The following is a 23,767-nucleotide window of genomic DNA, read 5'->3' as shown; positions in this document are numbered from 1 at the left end:
ATGACTATTATTTTTACAGTATTATCATTAGAAACCCCATAAGTGTTATGGCACATTTTCTAACATTCTCAAAGACATTTTTGCAGTCTGTGAATTGGCTGCACATTTTCTTGTGCTGTCAAATCCAAAACTAACTTAAAGTAATTTTATGTGGAAGATAACAGATAATTAGTTATTAACATCAGAACGTTACGTGAAGGATATGCTTACGTCTATCTGTGAGGCCAAGTATATGAGAAAGTATTTGTATCACTGAATTTATGTGCTGATCCCAAGACTGTGATTCCTGTACAGTCTCCGCACTCTAAGTCGCGAAGACTGTATTTAGTGCCCAAAAATGCCCTGAGTGGCGGCGCCCCCCCCCCCCCCCCCCGCCCCCAACCATGGAAGCCGCCTAGGCATAAGTAAGTAGATTTGGTGGGCACCAGAGCAGTTGACACACTTGATAACTGTACCCTGGCATGTGCTTGCTGGAGGGTATTATGCTCCACACTTGGCACACTTCGTCTCTTCGCTAGAAACAACTAAGCTGTGACCGAATATTTTGTAGTTGAAGCATCGTCTAGTATCTGGAGAATGGAGGTGCAGATTACAGTGGATATAGCCTGCCTTAATGCTCTTAGGTGACAAAGTGGAAGCAAAAGTGAGGATTATATAGTTAGATGGTCTTTCCTGTTCGTGCCTGTGTACGGTGATTTGACGCATGCCGACCATCCCTTGCCCGAAGAAGGCCTTAAATATCTCCTCTTAGCTTGATTCTAGCAGATCATCCTCCGAGATGATTCCCTGACAGCAGTTCAAGGTGCGATGTGGAGTGACAAACACTTTGTAGGCAGATATCTTATTTATATCTGAGTGAACAACACTTTGTGCTTCATTTTCCACCTCAAGAAGCTAGTCATCGGATGATATTTTTTTTCGCCAGAACTATTTGACTAATTAGGATTTCCAAAGATTGTGAAGTTATACGGGAAGAAAATTAAAATATTTGTTTCTAATTTTGTTCTGTGTTCCTTACCAGAAAGAGGGTGAAACTTTTCTGGAATGTTGGTAATATGCCGTTACTAAATACTTCCGTTCGGACCTTTTTCGAGTCTCGATCATGCATTTTAGTTTGTTTAGAACCCATAAGAAACAGTTAAAATTCAGCATATGTGGTGCGCCGCCCACCATCGAGCCTCAGAAGGAAAAAAAAATGACGAATCATAACAAAGAGGGGCTTGGCTGAGTACATTACTGCGAGGCACTTTCCCAGACAATCTACCCTTGAGTGCATTCATATAAGAAAATCTGCTGCCACACAAGGGGTAGTGCGCGAAGAGACCCCATGTCCAAACGCCGTGTTAAATGGCCCGCGAAAACGCCGCGTTCTTTTTGCCCCGCTTTCAAAAGCCCGAGTCTCAGGAGCCCATGACGCGAATCTTCTGTATCTGGTGGGAGGTTCATCAGTCTGACCGCGCAGTATTCTGCTTTTAGCTAAGAGACATTAAGTGTGCACGTGACCTTGTGTAAAATAATCATGCAGTTCCCGGGGTGAAAGTAGGGAAAAACTGGATAAACTTATTGTTCTTCAGGCGTGCGCTGAACACATTCACGACTTGAGACGTTATAAGCGAAAATAGCTGAAAATATTAGTACCTGGCAAAACAATTAAAGTGAACGCTTTCATCAATAAGCATTGAACCAAAGCTTTGGTCAACTTTAAAGCACGCGCCGATTCACAGATCCGACAAAGTGGGTTGTGTCAAAACTAGTAACTTGCAACTCATGGCGCCGTACTTATCATAGCACCAAACACCTGTTCCATTCTTCTTACCTCGCTAAATATATATAGAATGTCACGGGTGGTGACTAATAAACAAGAAATAAACAGGAATAAATAAACGTTGAATGTGGCGAACTTGTGCCAAAAATAAAAGGGTACAAACGATAATAACAGAGCGTCGCGGGCGTCGAAGTCGGCGTAGCAGCACAGTCGAACGCTAGGCGAAACTGACTCCTGCTTGCCAGGCGGAGCCGCTTTTGTACACGCGTTGGCTTCTGGAGCATTCGATGTAGAAAAGTTTACGCGTAGAACATTCCAACCTCGAATCAGCTAGACGGTTCTCGAATTCACCAGAACATCACATTACAGTGTAAACAAAAATGCGTAGCTGCGGCCAGGAATCGAATCCTGGCCCTTCGCGTGGGAGGCAAGCGCGATAACCGTTAGGCTACGGCCGCGCTGCCTACTTGACGCAAGGCAATATATATATATATATATATATATATATATATATATATATATATATATATATATATATATATATATATATATATATATATATATATATATATATATATATATATGTATATATATATATATATATTGCTACGATAAGAAAGTGAAAGAGGGAGAAGACAACGGGAACTGAGAACGGGACGGCTTGACTGAGTTACTGAGGAGAATTATCGTTAGGGTTACATATATTTGCATTTATTTCGTTAGATAAAGTCTAATTATGCGTGTGATGTCCCTTGATTACAGTGGAGTGCATTGCTGGTGATGAAGAATTATACAATTGTTCTCGAGGACGTCATCTAAATTTCTAGGAGGTTCAAGTTAACCTTATGCATAGCTTGTAAGTGCCGCCATTGATGAGTACTGACTAGGGGTGTGCGAATAGTGATTTTTGTCACCGAATCGAATACGAATCGAATAATTGTAGCACCGAATCGAATACGAATATGAATCGAATAATTTTCGAATAGTTTCCGAGTAGTAAGTAGACAGCTGCTGAAGAGCAAGGGGATTATAAAATTATTTTTATTGTTACAAAATGTTGCTTAAAATTATTTCAAAACGCGACTGGATGATAAGGACTAGAGTTCAACGAAATGTAATTAAATAGAGACAAGAGCTACTAAAATATTAGAATGCTAAACATAATATCAAGGTTCACGCGGATGCTGAACATAAAATCACAGTTCGCTTGAGCCTGGTACATCCTGAAAGGGGCTGTGCAACAATTTTAGGACTTTGGCCAATTAACTGCGGAAATTAATGCGCGTCACTCATGGAAAAAAAGGCAGAAAACCGTATTTTCTTGCTAGCGCTAGTTCTTATTTAAACATAAAACAAAAATGAAGCAAATCGAAGGTCAAAGAGCCTTTCAACTCTCCACGTCGACTTTCGAGTGACGTACTCTGGGGGTTCACGCAGTTTCCCTTTGGGTCCTCTCTTCCGAGACCAGCCGCTTCCTTCGCGATTGCCGACTTTCAAAGGATTAGCTTCGTCGAAGGTCGCGGCGAGCGATCGACACAAAGGACGGTTCGCCACGGGGCTGTCGGCGAGTGTAGCAGCAGAGGGGGACAGGTTTTGTCAACTTCCGCGTATCCCCCTGGGAGAGTGTCATTTTAGTTGCCGTAACCCCTACAGGCGGCTGCAGATCGGCAAATAATTCGTTTTTTGCTTTGCAATTACGCAGCAGAATAGCAGTTTTTCTGGGAAAGGTGACGCGTGTTTGGTCACCTGGCTTGCACAGAAAATATAAAAAATGCAAACTGCCAATTATTTCAACATTAAAATCATTGCGCTGCCCCTTGAAGCATAGCACTTAAAAGTAACTCTACATTCTCTTTTTATTTTTTGTTGTAGCAGATGTCCTTGAATCGAGGATCAACGAAAGTGGAAAGGGCGTGATGTGCCTGTTTGCTTCCATCCAGGAACCTTGTTTTCTCTGATCTGAGAAGATTCTGGGAAAACGCATTGTGTTGTTCCACTTGCGCCCCCAAAAGCAACATATTCTCACACTGAACAAGTGGAAAAACCATAGAAAGTGTTGGGAAAAACTCGACACAAGCAGCTGTTGTGGCTTCTCTATTTGGTTGCAGGGAGCGGCAGAAAAACTTCTACACTTAACTGTGCTTTGCACGGGCGTGCACGAGCAGTCTCGTGCGAAAGCGGCCCCTAAAGGCTGAGCCGGTTTAGCGAGCGACGAGACGAACGACAGCGACGAGCGTCAGCAACGAGCGACGGAGGTTTCTTAGTACTCGCTCGTCGCGTTGCTCGGTGTTTGAATTGCTAGAAAACATGCTCATCGCCTTGGTCGCTTGCTCACGCTACGTTCATGCGGCTTGCTTCATCGTTCAACTGACCTAGCGACAGCGAAGCGGGTCGACGTCGCCTGTCTCGACTCTCTGCAAATCGCTTACATGTGGGTTATATTTAGGCCGTATACTTTCCGGTGGTTATTTGTGTGAAAAATCAGCGGATGTTTTTTGGTGTTTATTTATTTCTAGAATGCAGGTGAATTTCGATGAATTGTCTCGTGCAGATGGTTAAAATGGCTTTTATGGACGGAAACAAATTGCGAAAAGAAACAAACTTTTATTTCCATGAGATACACAATGTTTTTTAACTTCATTATTGTAATATATGCATGCATGTATTCCAAGGCTCGCATCTGTCATTCCCGCCCACTTCTTCCTGTTGACGACGCGCAATTTCAAGAACGAGCGCTCTAAGTGTGCGCTAGACACGGGAAGTCCCATAACGTCCTAAAAGTCTTGGGAGAGTGGTTTCCAGAGTGGTGAATGAAGCTTCACGTAAACAGTATAAGGTCAGCAGCAGCGGCACTAATGGCCTACTGGAGGTAATAAAGGAACTTAGCTTCGAGCGTTGAGCTTGCATTCATCGTACACGACACTACTGTGGATGCGTTCATAGGGAACAAATCCCTCTAGCGGCTCCATCTTGACGCTAAGATTAACCATCTGCACGCTAAACCAGGGGCTCTAAACTCATAAAACACAAAGTTGGGGCCGAAGTTCACGGAGTGCTCCGATTGGACTGTCACAACGACGACTTCGCGCTTTTTTCGCCGGCGTTTAATTGGTGTCCAACCGCGAACGTTCGGCTCCAACTTTGTGTTTGACGAGTTTAAGGCCGTGGAACGAGCCATCCGCGAACTTTCTGCGTCTGGAGCACTATGATATACACTTCAAAGCGCCCAACTAGGGTCTACAAAGCAGGGAAACCTTCAACAGGGCTGTCTACAAAAGAGCACAATGAGGCCAAAGTTTTGGGGACGTAAACGGAAGGAAGAAGTAACATGCACTGACAAAAACACACACAAACACACACACATCTTGATTACTGTTAGGAAACCTTGGAAGACCTATGCTGACGGTCAATCCAAAGGGACGACCGTAAAAAAAAAAAAACAAGAAAAAAAGCAGCGAGTCTGACAAACGTTTACAAAAAACTTTCTCGGTGGAAAAAAAAACAAAAAAACTCCCGCTAGTACGGAAATATTTAAAAAAAATCGTGTTTTACGGTTTTAACAGATTTTTTATTTTCTACACCGGCGAATGTTTATCGGTGTTTTTCGGTTAAAACCGGAAAGTACAAGGCCTAGACTTATGCTTAAGACAGTAGTCCCCAATGGAGGCAACAGCAACGTACGTATAGAGAAACTGCTGCTGTCGATGATGACAATCATCGTCCAGGATTGCCATCTTGCGGACACGTATGGCAGGCCTGCCCGCACGTTGTGGGACGTCTGTGAAGGGAATTTCGAGGCGCGACACCGTAACGAGTATTCGGAAAGTATTCGAAAATATTCGAAACTTTCGAAAATTATGATTCGATTCGATTAACGAATCGAATAGGGTAATGTTCGATTCCTTATTCGAAAATGGCGAATATTCGGACACCCCTAGTGCTGACGGTTATTTCTTCGGGAACAGGTTCACTCGTCATAGCCAGCTCGTCAGAAGAAAACTGGTCATGGGTGAACTGGTAAAAAAGGGCGTTATTTTAGGAGCTCTTAGAGCGCACGGGCGGCAACCATAGCTGGAGAAGACGAAGAATAAAAGGGGGAGGACTTGTTTATACCATCGAACGGGCTGGTCCTGTTCTTTTCGAGCGCTCGCCGTGCCACTTAATACCTAACAAAACATGATGGTAGCGTATCTAGCCCACCCCACCACCCCACAACACGTTGTTCAAGCTTTCTAGAAGGTGGTGAAACAGAAGGGCCAGGTTCTACTGGCGAATTATCCACGCTAAGCCATCTCAACAACCCCACCATTCGAAACACCTGAAAAGTTCTACTTCTCAAAGTCAGAAGACTGGCCCTGATAGATCTGGCGCTTTGAAAGATATGAAATGAATCAGCGGAGTAAAAAACAAAAATTTGTCGAACAGGTAAACGCTCTTATTTATTCCAAGGTAGAGATATCAGAAAACATCTTGCTTTCGTGCAGCTTAAGCCTCGAACAAGTGACCCAATGTGAAGTAGTACACAAAGCTTTCGTTGATTGCTTCATAGGTCTTCGAAACTTGATTTATGACGTATCAAAATTCCATACAAGGACTTAGGAAGACGGAGGGCCCGTTGAACACGTCGAAACTAATTTGCAAGCTTTTTTTTTAATTTGTTTTACGGATTTCATTCATCCGCAGAGGGGACAGAGATAAAGGCATGATGCCTGACAGCGCCTCTGCCCCCTGCAGTTCACACAACACAAATAATATTTCAAACAAGTCACAGTGATAATAAGTAACAAGCAGCCATCATCATAAATGCAAATAGAAACAATTATTACAGAAATATCTGAAAACACATTAAATATAATGACTCAACTCAAACAACTACACAAGCGGCACAGCTTGAACAATGTGGAGTGATATGCTTTTCATTACCCAAAAGTAAAGTAAAATTAAAATAATGATAAAAATAGACACCATTTTTTACGTATCTACTAAAAATTTATAAACAAGGATTTATAAAAGAAAGCGCAAACAAGCTAAATAAAAACCAAAAATCAGGATACAAAGCCAAAAATGAGAATTCCAAAGTTTCGTGTACCTTTTGTTTCATTAAGTGAAAATGCGATATCACTGTAAACCGGAGCTCGTCTGCAGTCTTTTTTGAACTTTGGAAAGGGAGAACTTAAATTAACATCAATGCCGGGTGAATTTAATAATTTAGTATTTATGTACGATAAACTTGGCCTGCCATAATTTGTTCGTATGCTTGGGATTCTACGTTTCGGATTTCGTAATGTGTAGGCTCCAGAAGGAGGTGTCTGTCAAATATAGGTTGTTTTTGTAGATCCATTGAAATAATTTAAAGTGATATATTTTGTCTGCCTTCAATATATTATACTTAACAAAAGGTGGATGAGTGCTCAAATTTCTTACATTACCTCTTTAATTTTCACCAATACGAAGAATTTTTTTTCTGAAGGATGATTAGTTTGCTGTAGTTAGACGCAGTGGTCGTGCCCTAAATCAACATACGACAACTGATATTAGAATAAAAGAGAGAATAATACAACGTCATCTTAAGCCTAGTGGGTATCAAATTTTGCATTTTATATATAATACCAATAACCCGGAGACAGCTCTGCCTTCAGTCTATTTACATCGGTGGACCGTGTGAGCTCTTCCCTAAACCAGACACCCAAGAACTTTTGCTCTGCAACTTGTTCTTGTTTTCAATGTTTTCAACAATTTTGTCCTTAATGTCTAGGAGTGTTTGCTCGGTTTATTTATGTTTCAGAAAGCCATATTGTGTTTTCGTTATTATGTCACACTTCAGAAAAAAGCTAGTTATTCTATCATTGATGACGCATTCATAAATTTTGAGAATATTGACAGAAGAGAAATTGGCGTGTAATTGTGAATATCTGTTTCTCGACCTCCCTTGTATACAGGCATAACTTTTGCTAATCTTAGTTCGTCAGGAAAGTCTGCGCTAACAAGCATCTTGTTTATAACCTCGGATAGTAATGGACTCAGCAGAGTTGTTTTATATTTAATCGGCAGTGCCTTTATTTCGTCATCACCGGCGCCAACATTAGTTTTTTTTAAGCTGTCAATTATTTTATTAACTTCCCTTTGTGCGGTCGGAGCTAGCAGCATTATAGATGCAGACGGTTTAGCGGTCGTTGTGTATTCAGCCGTGTAGTCATATTGTTCATCGTACTTGCCGATATTAACAAAGTGCTGATTTATTTTGTCGGCAAGTGCTTTATCAGATACACTTTGATTATAATGTAGTGATTGCGCAGGCGAGCTGGGGGATGTTAACCATTTTGTTCTTAGCCCGAGACTGAGGCAGGAAAAGAGGCAAGTTTCGAAGTAGAAGAAAAATGAACAGTCGAAGACAGTCGAAGACACGTTAGAGACGTGTCTTCGTCTGTTCATTTTTCTTCTACTTCGAAACTTTCCTCTTTTCCTGCATCAGTCTCGGGCTAAGAACAAAATGGTTAACACTTTGATTGTCAATTAGGATATGTTCCACGTGGTTGTTTGCTTGCTTTGTATTTGTTAGATCATTTACTGTGTCCCATATTTTTTTTTATCGTCATCGTGATTGCGTTTGAATTTAATTTGATAATATTTTCACTTCGCCTTTTTTTAGTCCGGGATCAATTTATTTCTTATCTTTTTAAACTCAGCGAGCATGCTTAGGTGGCAATGCCTAATAAAAGCGCGAAACTTCTTATCTTTATCTGTTATTCTTTTCAGCAGGTCAGCAGTCAGCCACGGTTTTCTTATCTTTTATTTCTTACTTTTGTTCCCTTCCGAGGGAAAGCTCTATCATAACAGTTTTTAAATTTTACTAGAAATTTTTTATAGGCTACTGTAGCGTTGCTTTCACTGTAAACGTCATCCCAGGTTGCCTGTTCTATAAGGGAAATAAATTTGCTCAGGGTCTCTTCGCTTATTGCACGTTGCCAAAATGGTTTTGAGTTTTTTACACGAGCCATTTCAGGAGTAGATCCCAAGCAAAAAAATCGGAGGATCATCGCTTATGTCTTGTACGAAAACACCAGCTGTAGAATTATTTTTATTTAAGTTTGTGATGCAGACAACGAGAGAGGTGGCAGTATTTAGGTCACCTTAGTTGGCAGTGATATCACATTTTTACAGGCATGCTCATTAAGCAAATTTCTGAAATATTTAGCTTGTAAATTGTCGGAAATGGTGCCTATATTTATATCTCCAATAATCATGAGAGACGCTGAAGTTGACCCTAATATACACAATCTATTATCAAGCGCATTTATGAATTCAGAAATATTGCCCAAAGGCGGTCTGTATAAAGCAACAACTACTGTGTTCGATATTTTGATAACTAAGCTTTCAATGTTTACATGAATCCTTGTGAATTCGTCAATCATTTTGTACCGTAGATTGTCCTTGATATAGGTTGCTGCGCCTCCAGCCCTTTTTTCTGGTCTGACCAGACTTTCGCATTTATAACTCTGAAACTTAAGCGGTGAGTCACTGCTCATTAACCAGGTTTCAGTAAACATAATTGCATAAAATTTTGCACTTACAGAATGTGAGAGAGCTTCAACTGTATCGACGTTATTTTTTAGACTTCTTGTATTCGTGTGAACTGCCGAAAACTGTCGTTTGCATTTTTTGTACACTTTATTGTAGGCCATGCAGTCATTATAATTACATTCGGGTTGCAAGTCTTCCATCAAATTAATAATCATCTATATTTGTGACTGTCAGTCGATTCAATTTGCAATTCTGCCAACGTCAGTCATACTAGTAATTTTTAGTCCGTCAGTGTTCACATGTTTTCTCGCGAAGACCTCGCCGCTGGAGGACCAGAAAAACTTCAAGCCTACTTTTTTCTTCTGCGCAATTGCTGTGCCCAAGCAGTTGCTTGTTCTTTGCTGATCAGATGCTCATTTACGTATACGAGACAGCTAGGTCCACCATAATAAAGATCTCGAGTTGTGAGCCTTTGTTTTTGGCCTTTTCCAGGATTTTATCTCTCTGCGCGCGCCGTACGAAACAGACAATAATGTTTCTTTCGTTTGGTTTGAAAGTAGGGACGCCGTTTCATAGGTCGATATCATGGTCAGAGATCGAAACATCCAGAATGCTCGCAATTCTTTGAACAATGTCGTAAGGGTCACCCCCCGCTGGGACTCCTTTGATTTCGAGGTTATTAGACCGTTGATACTACTCGAGTTATTGTACTTTAGTACTAAGACTGTTGTTCTCGGCAGTTAATTCCTCGTTTCGTTTTGATAGTTCTTGCATCCGTTTGCGAAGTTCTTCCCATCTCATCTCTAATTTCCTTAACACCATCACCTGTATCATTGCAATATTTCACGCTGTCCTTCGCAGTCCTTAGGTCAGCCCTAATCTCCCGTCGCAAATCATCAAGTGCTTTCGCAAGCTCCTTGTTATCCTTGCTCATGTTTGTCTAGAAACAAGGGTGATTAGGGAAATGTTCACGTCAACAGTTCTAGCCCAAAACAATCAGTGGAATAAAAACAAAAGCAAGAACAATAGTGACTGTGTTCGGCGGGAGCATCTCGGTATGGCCGATAGTCACATTACGGCCGAGAGTGCATTAAGGCCGAGAGGGGTGAAAGGGCCGAGGGTGGCTTTGAGGCCGAATAGGGCTTAACGGCCGATGACTGCATTAAGGCCGATAGTCTCCTAATGGGCTGGTATGGCCGCCTTCTCGGGGGTCGCGTTGTGGTTGACAACCTTATTTGCCACCAAATAAGATAGATGGCGCCCCATTCAGCATGGCGGATGAAATTAACATATTTTCAGTCTCGTCAATCTCCGTGGTCTTTTCCCAGATTACAATGATTGGCGCTCCGAATACTGTAAACTACTTAATTTTCGAGAGGACATAATTTTCGCCAATCGCCTACAATTCGCGAAAAATAGGTCCCGCGAACTATTCCGTTAAAATGTTAACACATAACAATCTATATTGAGATCTTACGGCGTCGCGAAAAGTAGAATCCGCAAAATATTCCGAAACTCCAGCTTTGACCTAATCGCAAAAAATAAGTCGTTTACAGTATTCTGCGGGAATTTAGACTTATGACATTTTTAAGACTGTATCTGTCCGTAACTTCAAATACTGCGGTTTTGGGTTTGTTTTCACCCTTAACGGCCGGCACCAGTCGGTACTCCGGCGTTGCCTATCCGAATGTTTCATTTATTGTTTTGCTTTTCTGCGCTTTAATATATTTTATTCATTTCATCAGTAGTTCGTTTATCTGCATATATGTAAACATACTCACACGTATTTCAACATAAATGCTATGAATTTAGGGCGCCTTTATGGTATAACATTACTATATTTAAATTATCGGCATTTTAAGAGTTCAGTGAGACATTTATTCTGTTCTTTCAATTTTCACCGCTTTAACTAAATTGGTTATGTCTCTGATTAAACCGGGTGGCTACGAAAACGATGAGTGAGATTGATTTTAAAATTGTATTTTCAATCTTCTTTACAGCGAAACGTTGAAGAAAACACATAATAGGAAATATTGTCACGACTGACAAGTGATGAGGCAATAATAACTGGAGAAACTAAACGTTTAATGGGGCGAACTGGTGCCCAAAAATAAAAAGGGAACAGAAGAAAGCAGGGTGTCGCAAGCGTCGAAGTCGGCGTCACAGCAGAATCGAACGCTGCCCGAAGGAAAAATCCATCAATGTAACCCTGTTTGGCAGTATGTTCTCTAGTGGACCTCTGACTGTACGTCAAGCATGTACGTCAAGCAGTCAAACTCCAGTCAGATTCCACTTGTCGGGTTTCTGATGGTTTCCTGGTGGCAGTCGGCCGCTGCAAAATGCCATCAAGATGTCTTGGTGGCGATTCTGATTGTACATCGATTGTTTCTGACTGTACGTCAAAAAGCTTTGACGTGCAGACACACATACGATTGAAGGACGTAAAGTTCGTTCGGATACCACTATTTCTTCAAATCTTTGAATGCGAAAAATAATCTATGCTTGAGAAAACGATTTCGGGACGTGAGCCCATAAAACCCGCGGATGTTAGAGATATGACGCGCAACCGACCGACAACCTTGATCAGAAGCCCGCCGAAACGCCAAACACGCCACTCTCCCTTCGCCCTTAGAGGCTTCGCCAAGTTTCCATGAACGATAGCTCTCGACTCGTTTTGTTTGACCGCTCGCTCCAACCTGTCGATCCTGCCCGGGCTCTACAATGTCTTATGTTTTAGTAGAATTTCTACTCGACAAGACCCAGCCTGTTGTGAGTTCCGACGGTGTAAGGGACTTTACAGGTGTAGTTGAAGACGACAAGATATACCTGGTCTACTGGGCCGGAGAGGCGCGAACGAAAGGATCGTTGTACGACGCGGAAGTACTCTACATGGCAGGTGGGTAGAACTGAAGTACGGCGAGTGATGTACGAGTGCTTTCCATAACATGCTGAAGGCTTAACTGCATTTGCAGCCGAAGCATTCTTTAGAGCGATGCGCTCATTCTCGGAATCTCCCGCTGCAATACTAAAATGCTCCTGACTCGGTCCGAGAGGTTTGGGCTAGAAAGTTTATACCTTTCTATCTGGCATGGGCTGTTGGCCTTACCGCTGTGTCGCACCTCATTATTATTGTTTTCTGAAGAGCAGAGACGAAAAGTGTCCGCGAGCGTAGTTCAGATATGTCTGCTGCTGGCGTTCGTCCGTGGAAGCCAGGGCTGTCTGTCGTAGCATGCATGCTTGCTCTCTAGCTTCAACGGAGTCGCATAGGTTTTGTGAATTAAAGTGTATACGGTCGTCCCGAAAGGTTCAGACATCGAGGGCGTTTCTTTGAAACATGCTTACGGTGCATGTGGTCCCGTTTGTAAACAAATGTCCGTTTTGCCCGAAAAACGCAAATTCAAAAGGGGGAAAAAGCAAACAAAGGAGGGGTACACACGTTTCCTGACTTTTGATGTCATGAATTATTCATTTTAAGGATTTATGAATAGTTTCACAGCCATGCAAGATGGCCACCTCGACTTGTGAACCGTTTCATAGCCATCTAAGATTGCCACCTCGGAATTTGAGCTTTATATAAAGAGTAAAGCTATACGCACTCCGGAGTGCACTTTGGACGGAAGTGGCTATACGCACTCCGCTAAACTCGTATAAAACGAATGGTCAAATCGAGTTTCCTAAGCGATGGCATAGCATAGGGTTTAAGGTGTACGCTTTGTACGCAAGTGGACGCGGGTTCGATCCGCGGTAGACCTGCTTTTTTTTTCTCTTTTTTTCTGGAACATTTTGTTTTGTCAAGGCATTTGGCAATATTTATGAGTGCGTATAGCTTTACTCTTATATAAATGCTGCCCTTGTAATGAAATTCCCTTGGCAGTGGCAGTCAGACGTCATCTGATGGACCATCAGGGCACGTTCCACCAAGGCTGCTGACTGGCAGTCAGGGTCCCAAATTACGTACCTTGATGGAATTTTCAATAGGGTGGGGCGAAACGGACTGCGGCTCGCCACGCGGAGCCCCTTATGTACCTGCGGGAGCTTCTGGAGTGATCGGCGTAGAATGTTCGACGCGTAGAACATTCGGACCTCGAACAAGCCCCAACTCGATTCTCGGATTCTCCAGAGAACTAAATCACAGGAATAACAAAAGAAGCGTCGCTCCCAGGAATCGAACCCTGGCTTTTCGCGTGGGAGGCAGGCACGATAACCGCTAGGCCACGCGCACACTGTCTACTTGGCCAGCCGCGCGGGCGGCAATATGAAAAACAGATGGGCCATCAGATTGTCAGGACAGGACAATTAACTCTCCGTCGGAGTGCATTCTCGCCATGGAGAAGTGTTACGTGCTTCGTTCCGTCTCTCTAATTGGATCACGAGGGCATAGCCTTCGTCCTTTGCTAAAAAAATGTTGGCACGGAATGTAGCAAAAAAGAAAAGCTAGTCAAAACACTCAAACCGCTAAATGTTTAATTAATCGTAAAGGATGAAGCAATAAAACCAAGAAATGCAGTCTTTGCGGTCCCCGAGAGATACAATGTGCACTGACAAATAAAATAAATATGTGGCGTCTTCTATTTTATTTGGTGGCAACTAAAGTCATCAACCACAACGCAAACCCCGAGAAGGCGGCCACATTAGCCCCTTCAGAGACTATCGGCCTTAATGCAGTATTCGGCCGTTATGCTCTATTCGGCCTCAAAGCCGCGCACTCCCGGCCCTACCGCTCCCCTCGGCCATAATGCGCTCTCGGCTGTGAAGCAACTATCAGCTGAAACGACAGTGACCCGTGTTCGGCAGCAGTGCAGAGAATGTTCTCTAAATTAATGCAGGAAAGTGATTATTTTCTCAACTGTGGAAAAACACGGAGTAGATTAACGTCTGGAATCAATCTGCACCGTTGCCGAACTGTGGTCCGAGTTGGTGCGGTGCCTGCTTATATGAACGAATTCCGCCGCTAGCCGCGCCTTGGTCTTCCTTCGCTTCGGCACGTGGCAATGGTTCCGTTGAATGACGGGGCGATGTCTTGCGAGGCAGAAAGGCAGCGCGAGGCCGGGAAACTGTGGAACAACACAGAGTAGATTAGCGTCTGGTTTGAATCTGCACCGCTGCCCAAGTGTGGTCCGAGTTGGAGTGCTGCTAGCTTATAGGGCTCAGTACTGCAAGTTCGGGACTCTACACGGCGAGATGACCAGAAATCGTGTTGTTGTGGGCCTCAGAGACTGAAAACTATCGAAACATTGCAGTTAGACGCGAGCTTAACCACGGAAAAAGGGACCAGTATGGCTCGCCAGTCAGAAACTGTGGAAAGACAAAAAACTGACCTTCGACCGAAATTCGATAACGTTAGTCAAGTCAGGGTACCACCTGCATTAGAAGCCTATTTTTTTTTGTTCTTTTTTTTCTTTTTGTAAAGAAGACCTCTTACTCAGAATACCAGAAGTGTCGACCACAGCCGTCACTGCCTTGGATGTGGGTATAGTCGACATGCGCGCAATTAATGTCCAACCAAGGTTGTAATAAACCGAAACTTCGGAAAAAGGGGACACATCGTGAAAGTTTGTTTGGGCTATCAAGTTGTCCAAGAACGTATAGCCGAAGGGAAAGATCCCCCTTTTTGGGGGGACTGTGGATTCCAGAGACACTTACCCCTTGTCAGCTACTTTGGAGCTCCTACAAGTTCCTCGTCCTTTAAGGTTGACACAGGAGCCGACGTCACGGCCATCCCTGGAATCGTGTACAGTCGCCGGCCATTTGAGCTCCGCCGCCGAACGCCGACCGTAGCAGCGAAAATCCCGCATGTGGCGCGTCGAACGTTGCCGGGTTCTGGAAGCCGGGCTATTGGCACCAAACCATTCCGTTATCAAAGGGTTGGACGCAGGAAGTTTAATAACATTCCGCGTTTTGGAACGTGAATCTGAAGCACCGCCGATTACAATGTCGCTTGCGGCTGTAGGTCAATGCAGACGGCTTATCGAAATTCTTCAGTGCATACTACCTTTGACGTGTTATATGCTACATATTTATTTGCAAAACCGGCTAGACATTTTAAACATTTCCTACCCCAACAGTAATCCTATGCAGAAGCTTTCTGACAAGCTTTCTTAAACCTACGTTAGACAATGACAAGCGATTTTGAAATAATTTATTTAATATATAAAAATATGCTGAAGGTAAAACAAAAATATCGGTGCCGCAGCAAAAGAAAGATTCGGACACTTTTCATGAACGCGTTTTATCGAAAAGACTCTACTGTTCTGCCGTCAGTAGCGTGTTGCTTCGTCAAGGGTACTGAGAACGCCTCGCAAGCGTTTGGGAAGAGAGTCATATATAGTTTTGGCACATATTTGGGCTCACTCTCAGCTTGCCCCATTCTTCGCAGGTGGCATCCCAAAGTTCCTCATGAGAAGCGTAGTGCAGCTGACGCTTCAAGAAATTTCTCTTCATAGTTCCCCTGACGTTTTCAATTATGTTTAAGTTCAAGGACTTGACGGGCCACGGAATCTGGGGAGTACACAGGTCCTCGAGCGTCTTCTTGACATGTCTCGACGTGTGCAATGGGCAGTTGTCCTGCTGCAAAATGAAGAGTCGGTCCGGAAACGGCCTATCCAAAATACACGGCAGCATGGCGTGACCTAATATTTCGCCGTATTTTTTTGCAGTCAACCCTCCGCCATTTTTAACAAGGCGCCCAAGTTACAGGCGAGTGACGGCGCCCCAAACATCGACAGGGGAGTGCTCGCTCCATTCGACCGGCAGCCTGTATTCGGCGTCGTGGCTGTGAAGCAGCATACATTGCATTTAGTCGCAATATTATTGTCCCATAGTTATCAAAAACAGTGAAAAACGCGTTAAACTCCACCGTAGCTCAAGCAGGTTTGATCGCTGCGTTGTTAGTGTCTTTCATGCTTTGCCTCTACCTTTCTGACACATCGGTTAAGGACACATACTTTAATATAAACTAAGGCACGCGAAATAATGGTTTTACGGATTTAGACATTATTTGAATCCAACAAATATTGATAAGAACAATGTAGCAATAATTTTGTTCACTTTCAGCAGCTCACATTAATAACCAAAATTTTATACTTCCTGTATATTTCAGTCCCTGATATGAACGCGTATATTCTGAAGATTTTGTGCTAACGAGATCTCACCGCCTGAAGTCAGGCCGCAAAACACGCCGTTGTTGGTTCCATTCAATGCAAAAGGTGCAGTCGTCGGTGAATATGACGATCTTTTAATGATGCAGTGTCCATGAGGAATACTCCCGAGCAAACTCAAAACCGTCATTGCGTGTGCCTAAATGTCAAAAATGGTTTCTGGCGTGCCACGCGCGAACAAAACCCGGCTCGTCGAAGTCTTGTTATGGTCCCTTCGCTCACCCGAAGTCCGAGCTCCTGCTGTAACTTCTTCATTGTAAGTGTCGGTTTGTCAACCACCGCTGCAATTATCTACTGATCCTCACCCGGAGTTGTAGAGGATGGCCGACGTAGGGATGGTGTATCGTGAATGCAACTTTCATCGCGGAAAAAGCGGACAATCCGAGTGACGGTTTTCATATCGCTACCAAGTCTCCAACAAATTACTTGCCTGCTTTATTCAATTTCAGCAAGCGCGATTATTTTATGTCTTGTCTCCTGCGGAACACGTGACATAGCACTGCAACTTTGTGGCAAACGGAATAATGCTTTCGTCTTCTATACCCCAACACATGTCTAAAATAGGCGTTTCACTCGGAACGCGAATCATGAGCGACCAATAGGATTGCACCTCTTATTTAAATTCATTCTGAATCGTCTCGATAATAAGAGCCGTCCGTGTTTATCTGTGAGAATGGCGCCAAAATACCATGACGATACTCAGATGCGCAGAGGTGTGTAAAGTCCGGCCGAAGTAAGAAATGGCATTTTGTTATTATAACAAAAAAAAATCAAGAAACCAAATGTTTGATCCTAGAAGGGACAAGTTGCATGTTCTAAAAAAATTGAATAAAAACATTTGATTCGGTATATGCCATATATCATGCGCATGATATACGCATGCATATATCATGCATATATGCATGATATCATGCATATATGCATATATCATGCATATATGCATGATATATGCATGATATGCATATATCATGCATATGATATAATTTTCATATTATGATAATATTTTCATAATATGAAAATATTATCATATGCATGATAATATTTTTATGCACATCATGGTAACCAAAATATTCCTTATCAAGCCTAATTATTGCCGCTTCCCCCCTCTTCCGTATGAATCAGGTCATTATCTTCACGTTCTGCCGTGGCGAGACATTCTCTACACGATGACTTTGCAGATGGCTTCTTTGTCGACCACCTCTCGCTGGCAAGGGATCACTGTTGCCATGCCTAATATCGTATCGAACATAGGGTTTTTACATTTCTAAGCATCGATCGAACACTGCTGCTTCAGCTACACCTAAAGCAATCTCCAGTTTATCAGCCTCCGCTTCAATTTTCGGAGACATCATCTCCGAACATTGGGGCCAACACCCGAAGCCGGCAATTCTAAGCGGCCATGCTTTTGTGATTCACACTTCTAAAGGCTGGAATCCCGACAAAAGCTATATGCGTCCACCTTTGATAACAGAATATTTTGGCTCCAATAGCCCGGCTCCAAAAACGCGGCAGCGCTCGGCGCGCCGTGTGCGGGATTTTAGCAGCTCCGGTCGGCGTTCCGCCGGGAAAGCTTATAAGGCCGGCAACTGTACATTCAAAATTTGAACAAGTGCGTTTCACAGAACCTCAGAGCTTCTACGGAAACTTGGCCAACACAAATTACTAATGATTGACGTTGTACACGGCGATATAACCTACAAGCCGAACAAATTCACCACAGATGTGTATATTGTGAAGAACCTCGAATTTCTGCTGTTGTCTAGACAAGACAACGAGACGTTAAGTATTGTCAAGAGACCTAACTAAGTTGCCACTTCAAACTCCAAGAAAGTGAAGGCTAAAGCTGAATTCCCCTTGCTCTTTCGGGTCTTGATTGCGTGAACATTTCATACACGATATGATTGATCCAAGACACTGTGCCTTTTCCCTTAGCCTCCCCAAGAAGGATCCCTATACCTCCCATGCAAGAGGTAAAGAAATAGCTCCAGAGTATGCTTTGGATGGCGTTATAGAACCCATGGACGAACCTTCCGACTGGCGTTCCGCTATGGTAAAGGTGAGGAAATTAAATGGAAGCTTATGAATCTGCGTAGATTTCAGATCGTTGAACAAGTACTTTGAAAGAAGACGTCATCCTCTTCCTACCATGGCCCACATTCGTGCAAAGTTGGGGAATGCAGGGTTCTTTCCCAGGCTCGGCGCCATTTCCGGCTTCTGGCAATTTCAGTGAGGATCAGAGTCGCGGATACTGAACATTTCCATCACTTCCTTCGGGCGATACAAACTCAAAACGCTAGCGTTCGGCATCACGTTCGCACAAGAGTTTTACCAGATGAAGATGAGTTAGCTGTTGAGCGGCATTGATAACTATTTATGACACAACGAAAGACTGAGAAAAGTTCTTGTAAGGCTACAACATATGTGAATAACATTGAACGACACCAAGATTGTTTTGAGGGAACCCGATTCAAGTTCCTAGGCAACGTCCTAGGCCAAACCGCGTTTTACCCGAATGAAAAAAAGCCCGCGGAAGTCAGGACAATGAAACACCAGCCAACTTTAGTGAGGTGAAAATTTTTCTGGGAACGATAAACTTTCTTGGAAAATTTATTCCATATTTAGCCAAAAACACGCATCCTCTGATGGTGCTTTTGAGCTCCACGACGGCTTGGGTTTGGAACTGTTAACAACAAATGACTTTTGACGCCTTGAATGTAGCACTCACTTCAACCCCAGTACTCACCTTGTTTGAACCCAAGACAAGATCAATGGTCTCGGCACACCCCTGATCCTATGAGTTCGGCGCAGTTCTCCATAAAGAACAGAGCGACGACACGCATCGCCCAGTCGTCTATGCATAAAGTACGCTAAGCAACACAAAAGGCGCTATGCGCACATCGAATGAGAATGTTTCGCTGTGGTGTGGAGCTGTGTAAAGTTCGGCGGCCTCCTTACAGGATTGGAAGCCATAATCGAATCTGAGCATAAGCTTCTGCTTCTAATTTTTTCACGAAACGTTAAGAGTACGTCATGCTGAGAGCTTTAAGCAAAAGCATGATAAGGTACTCCTATGATATCAGCCATGTTCCAGACGAAGACCTCAACGCCGCTGACGTCTTGTCCAGACATCTCTCTGAAGTCCCAAGTCGTCAAACGGAAGAAGAGATTCGACGCGTATGTCTACTACTCAAATCTAACCCCCCCCCCCCCTCCCGCCCCCCGCCACTGATAAAAGAATTCAGCAAATTCACGAGGGACAAGAAAAATATTTCCCTTGCCAGCTATTGACCGCATACTGTTCTGAGGGCTGGCCCATTAAAAACAATCTAGACCGGACATGTAACAATTTTTGTCAATACCGAGTCTATATTTTTATGAATGAGGGAGTTCTAATGAAAGGGTCAACGATTCGTGTACCCCAGTCCATGAGACAAGACAGCTTGAGCAAAATACACCACGGACATCGAGGCTTCACTAAGTACCGGGTACACGAAGGCTAGTCTGCGGTGGCCTGACATATCGACTCAAATAGAACAATTTGTGTGAGAGCGTCACCTGTGCATCCAAGAAGTAATTGCAACAGACGAGAGCCGTTGATGCCAAAGCCTTTCCAGACAGACTGCAGCAAGAAGTTAGCATGGACCTGTTTCCCTCTAAAAAAATGCTATCTGACTGCCACCTACTAAATCCTTTTGACTGCACCCGTAGGCTATCCATCACCGGTAACCGATGGTTTCCAAGTGCCGTCAAAAACTAAATATAGTGCTGAGAACAATGTTACACAGTCTCGTAGATAGTCGAAGAACTCTAGTTTCGGTTTCAAAGGTAGGTTTGGGCTTGATCACAGGCTGATGTGCTGTCCCAAAATAGTCCTAAGAACGGTGGCTGTACTCCTATAACAGGGCTAACTGATTGCACAATCTTCAGAACAAGGATGCCATTATTTGCATAATGCACTGCATTGTAGCATATTTTCTATACGTCATAAGCTATGGCACACTTTATATGATATTATAGGCATCTCTTACCAGATGTTTGTCACTATGCATCTCTACAACGTCCATTAGAGTACACAAACTTTAAGAGGTCATAGCCGTGGGTGTGGGGCATATCTTGCATGTTGAGGACTTTTGTATTTGTCGTTTAATTTCGCATGGCTCTAGAAGTTTCGGCGTTTATTCGCCAATAGCAAATAAAATGTATCTAAAAAAGTATATTTTAATATATCTGTTTTCACATGATGCTAACACCTGTTTGTTACGAAAAAAACAACCAATTAATTGGCCACATTTTGATGTGTCAAATTTCTGCATACGCAAAATTGTTACGAAAATAAAAGCGTTGCACGGATCTTTCAGAATTTGCTGCTTTTACCGTTGTCAAGAAACAGTTAATATTCTAGGTTTGCAGAAATTGAGCCACTCATGAGCCTTTCAACAAGATCCGAAATTGATCACCTGAAACCTATTTTCGCCAGGCATGGCACACCAGACATTGTTTAAATTTACAATGGCCAACAATTTCAAAACACCGACTCGTAAGAATATTTACAAGTTATCACAAGACAAGGGGTTCCACCGAAAAATTTCCAGTCTGAAATTTACGCAAAGTAATGGCTTTGTAGAATCGTCTGTAAAATAATCATGCGCAATTGGAAGGAAACCAATTACACCTATCGCGCATTTCAGTCGTATCGAGCCACCCCTTTTGGTAACGGCTACAGGCCTGCAGAACTTTTGATGGGAAAGCGCGTAAGAACCTAACTCACGACAGTGGGATCTTGGCTAAATTCAAAGGCTCCGGATCCCGAACTACTGAAGAATTGGGAGGAACAGAAAAGGGAGAAAGAGAAAGATGAACTTCGACAGAAGGCATGGAGTATACGCGCTTAAGCCACTTCACACTGGACAACGCGCGTGAGTCCCAAACCAAAGACAAACTGGTCGTGTCACATCACATTCGGAAGCGCCCTGTTCATACATGGTTGAGACCGACCGCTGATTTGTGAGGCGAAATCGAGGACACTTGATTCCGATGCCGACTCCTAGTGCACAAGAACAATCCGCACATGAAGGATGACCCTTCGCTACAAAGAACATGCTTTCCTTGCCTACAACATCTATGGCGTTCTTGCCTACAACTACAGGTCTTCCATACAAGCGGAGTGCACGTATTGTGACACCCGTCGACAGACTAGGTTTCTCGATCTAAAAACAGGAAGATGTTGCAAACATAGCTGTCGAAGATGAAATATAAGACTTGCTCGCGCCCTCAACCAGGTTGCTCCAGTTTCCTCCTCAGCTCGCCGCTACACTAGATACCCTTCACAACAGGCGTCTCGTTCTAGGTAATCCCGTAGTGGGTTGAATAGTCGTGTTGACCTTCTCGTCATAGGAAATATGGTCGAACGTTTTCAGGTCGTTCACACATTCCTTACGTTTCTTTTTTTTTTTTTTTTTATTTGCTTGTTCGCTAAACTGTTTACCATTCCACAACTGGGGAAACATTTCTAGGGGGAATGCTGGGGTTCAAAGGAAGAAACGTTTTTGATGGGCTGATTAAGGCGAGCGGGTTGAAATGTAGAAAACAATACTTTAACAGTGAAATACAGGACGCTCTCTTCATTTGCTTTGGACCGGACGACTGCCAGGCCATAAGTCCCTCCGGGTGGAGTGGTTTATTTGGCGACGCCCCTCTCCCTCACCCCCATTCCCGCGCCGCAAGAGCACGTGAAGGCAACCTCTTCACGTGCTTCGTAGATACGTAAAAAAAGAATGAACACACGATGGACGAGGACGAGATAACAACAATCTTTCATTTTGCAACGACGTCTGATTACGGAAACAAAAATTTGCGCTATTTCAGAGATCAGCCTAAACTCAAACTCTTAATTTTTTTTCGGTTTGGTGAGTGAAGGCAGAGGGGAAAAAAAGCAAGTAAGGTGCCGCCCCCCCAAAGCAGGAGCAAGAAACAACAAACAAATATTAGGCTTTCAGCTCAGCAATGAGCTGAAGATTGTGAAATTATACAATCAATTTAAAACTTAAGACTAGGAAATATCAATAAAAAGATAATAAACAAATACGAACGTACAATTTTCACACTGCCAAATAGAATGCTTATATTTAATTCACTACAACAATTTAAAAGACCGGACAGATATATTCTGACATCTATCACCATAAGATATTTTCCGTTCTTTTATGTACATATAGGAACATATCTGTTAACTGCCAGACTTAACACCGGCAGGCTTTACGATAGAGCTAACAAAACCCCAGCTCGGTGAAACTATTCTGCCGGATGAATGCTATTCATATACATGCAGCCGATAAGACTCCAAATATCGTACTGGATCTGCAGAAGTAGAAAAAACAGTAAGTCTAAAATCACCACCGAAAGATGATTTCCTCTGTGAACCGGAGAACAGGATAGCACATCTAACGAATAATGTATAAACACGGCGTGCTTGGCCGTTCTCGACACTGAATTGCATCGCACGCAATGTAAAACTGTAAATCCCTAAATCGGGACATCCCTTTCCAACAAATTATTTGTCTTAAATCACAAAAAAAAAGTTTTTATTGATGTTTTTAGAGTTTTGGTTATGTTGAAAATTCGTGCTACGTCGTACGCATGGTGCAGTCCAATTGGTATGTTCGTCAGCCATATATAGCACATTTGCTCGAACAGAGAGCTCTGGGTCCAGCATGCACCTTTTCGTTATTTTACTCGCTACAAGTATTAACAAGTAGACAGTCGAATAACACGCGTTATAATGTACGCAATCGAAGCCGGGGGGTGGGGCGGGGGGGGGGGGGGGGGGGCGCTTCTGGCGACTAACAAATTTTAACAAAATTCACAAATGTCAAGTTCTCCGCCGTTACGAGTTTTCGTGCACCAAATGACCCACGACGAGATGTCCGCTATTACCGGTTCCCCCATAACGAGATTGCTGTGGGGTATTGGCTTCTAACAAGTTCTCTTAGAGCCATTTCTACTTACTCGTTTCTTGGAACTACAACTGCGGCGTGCAACTAACGTGACGAATCGAACGCTTGCGGCGCATAAAATACTGATATGGCCACGGATGACGTCGAGTGCAATCAATGCATTTTGTTGTTCCTTTCATTGAAAAGAGCCCTTGTACACCTTCGGGAGCTTAAGAAACGAAACATAGATGGTTGAAGCGCGGAGAGGGTGGGACGGGTACACTAGGACGTGGCTTTTGGCACGCGGGCGATAGAAGACGGGGTAATTGCACGGGTGTCTCTGAAAGGCGAGGCTCATGACGGGGGGCTTCAGTGACAGGGATGCTGCACGC

This window comes from Ixodes scapularis, unplaced genomic scaffold, assembly GCF_016920785.2.
Source record: "Ixodes scapularis isolate PalLabHiFi unplaced genomic scaffold, ASM1692078v2 PGA_scaffold4__175_contigs__length_147842914, whole genome shotgun sequence".
Lineage (NCBI taxonomy): Eukaryota > Metazoa > Arthropoda > Arachnida > Ixodida > Ixodidae > Ixodes > Ixodes scapularis.
The sequence above is the reverse complement of the archived record's forward strand: the minus strand, read 5'-3'. Positions refer to the sequence as shown.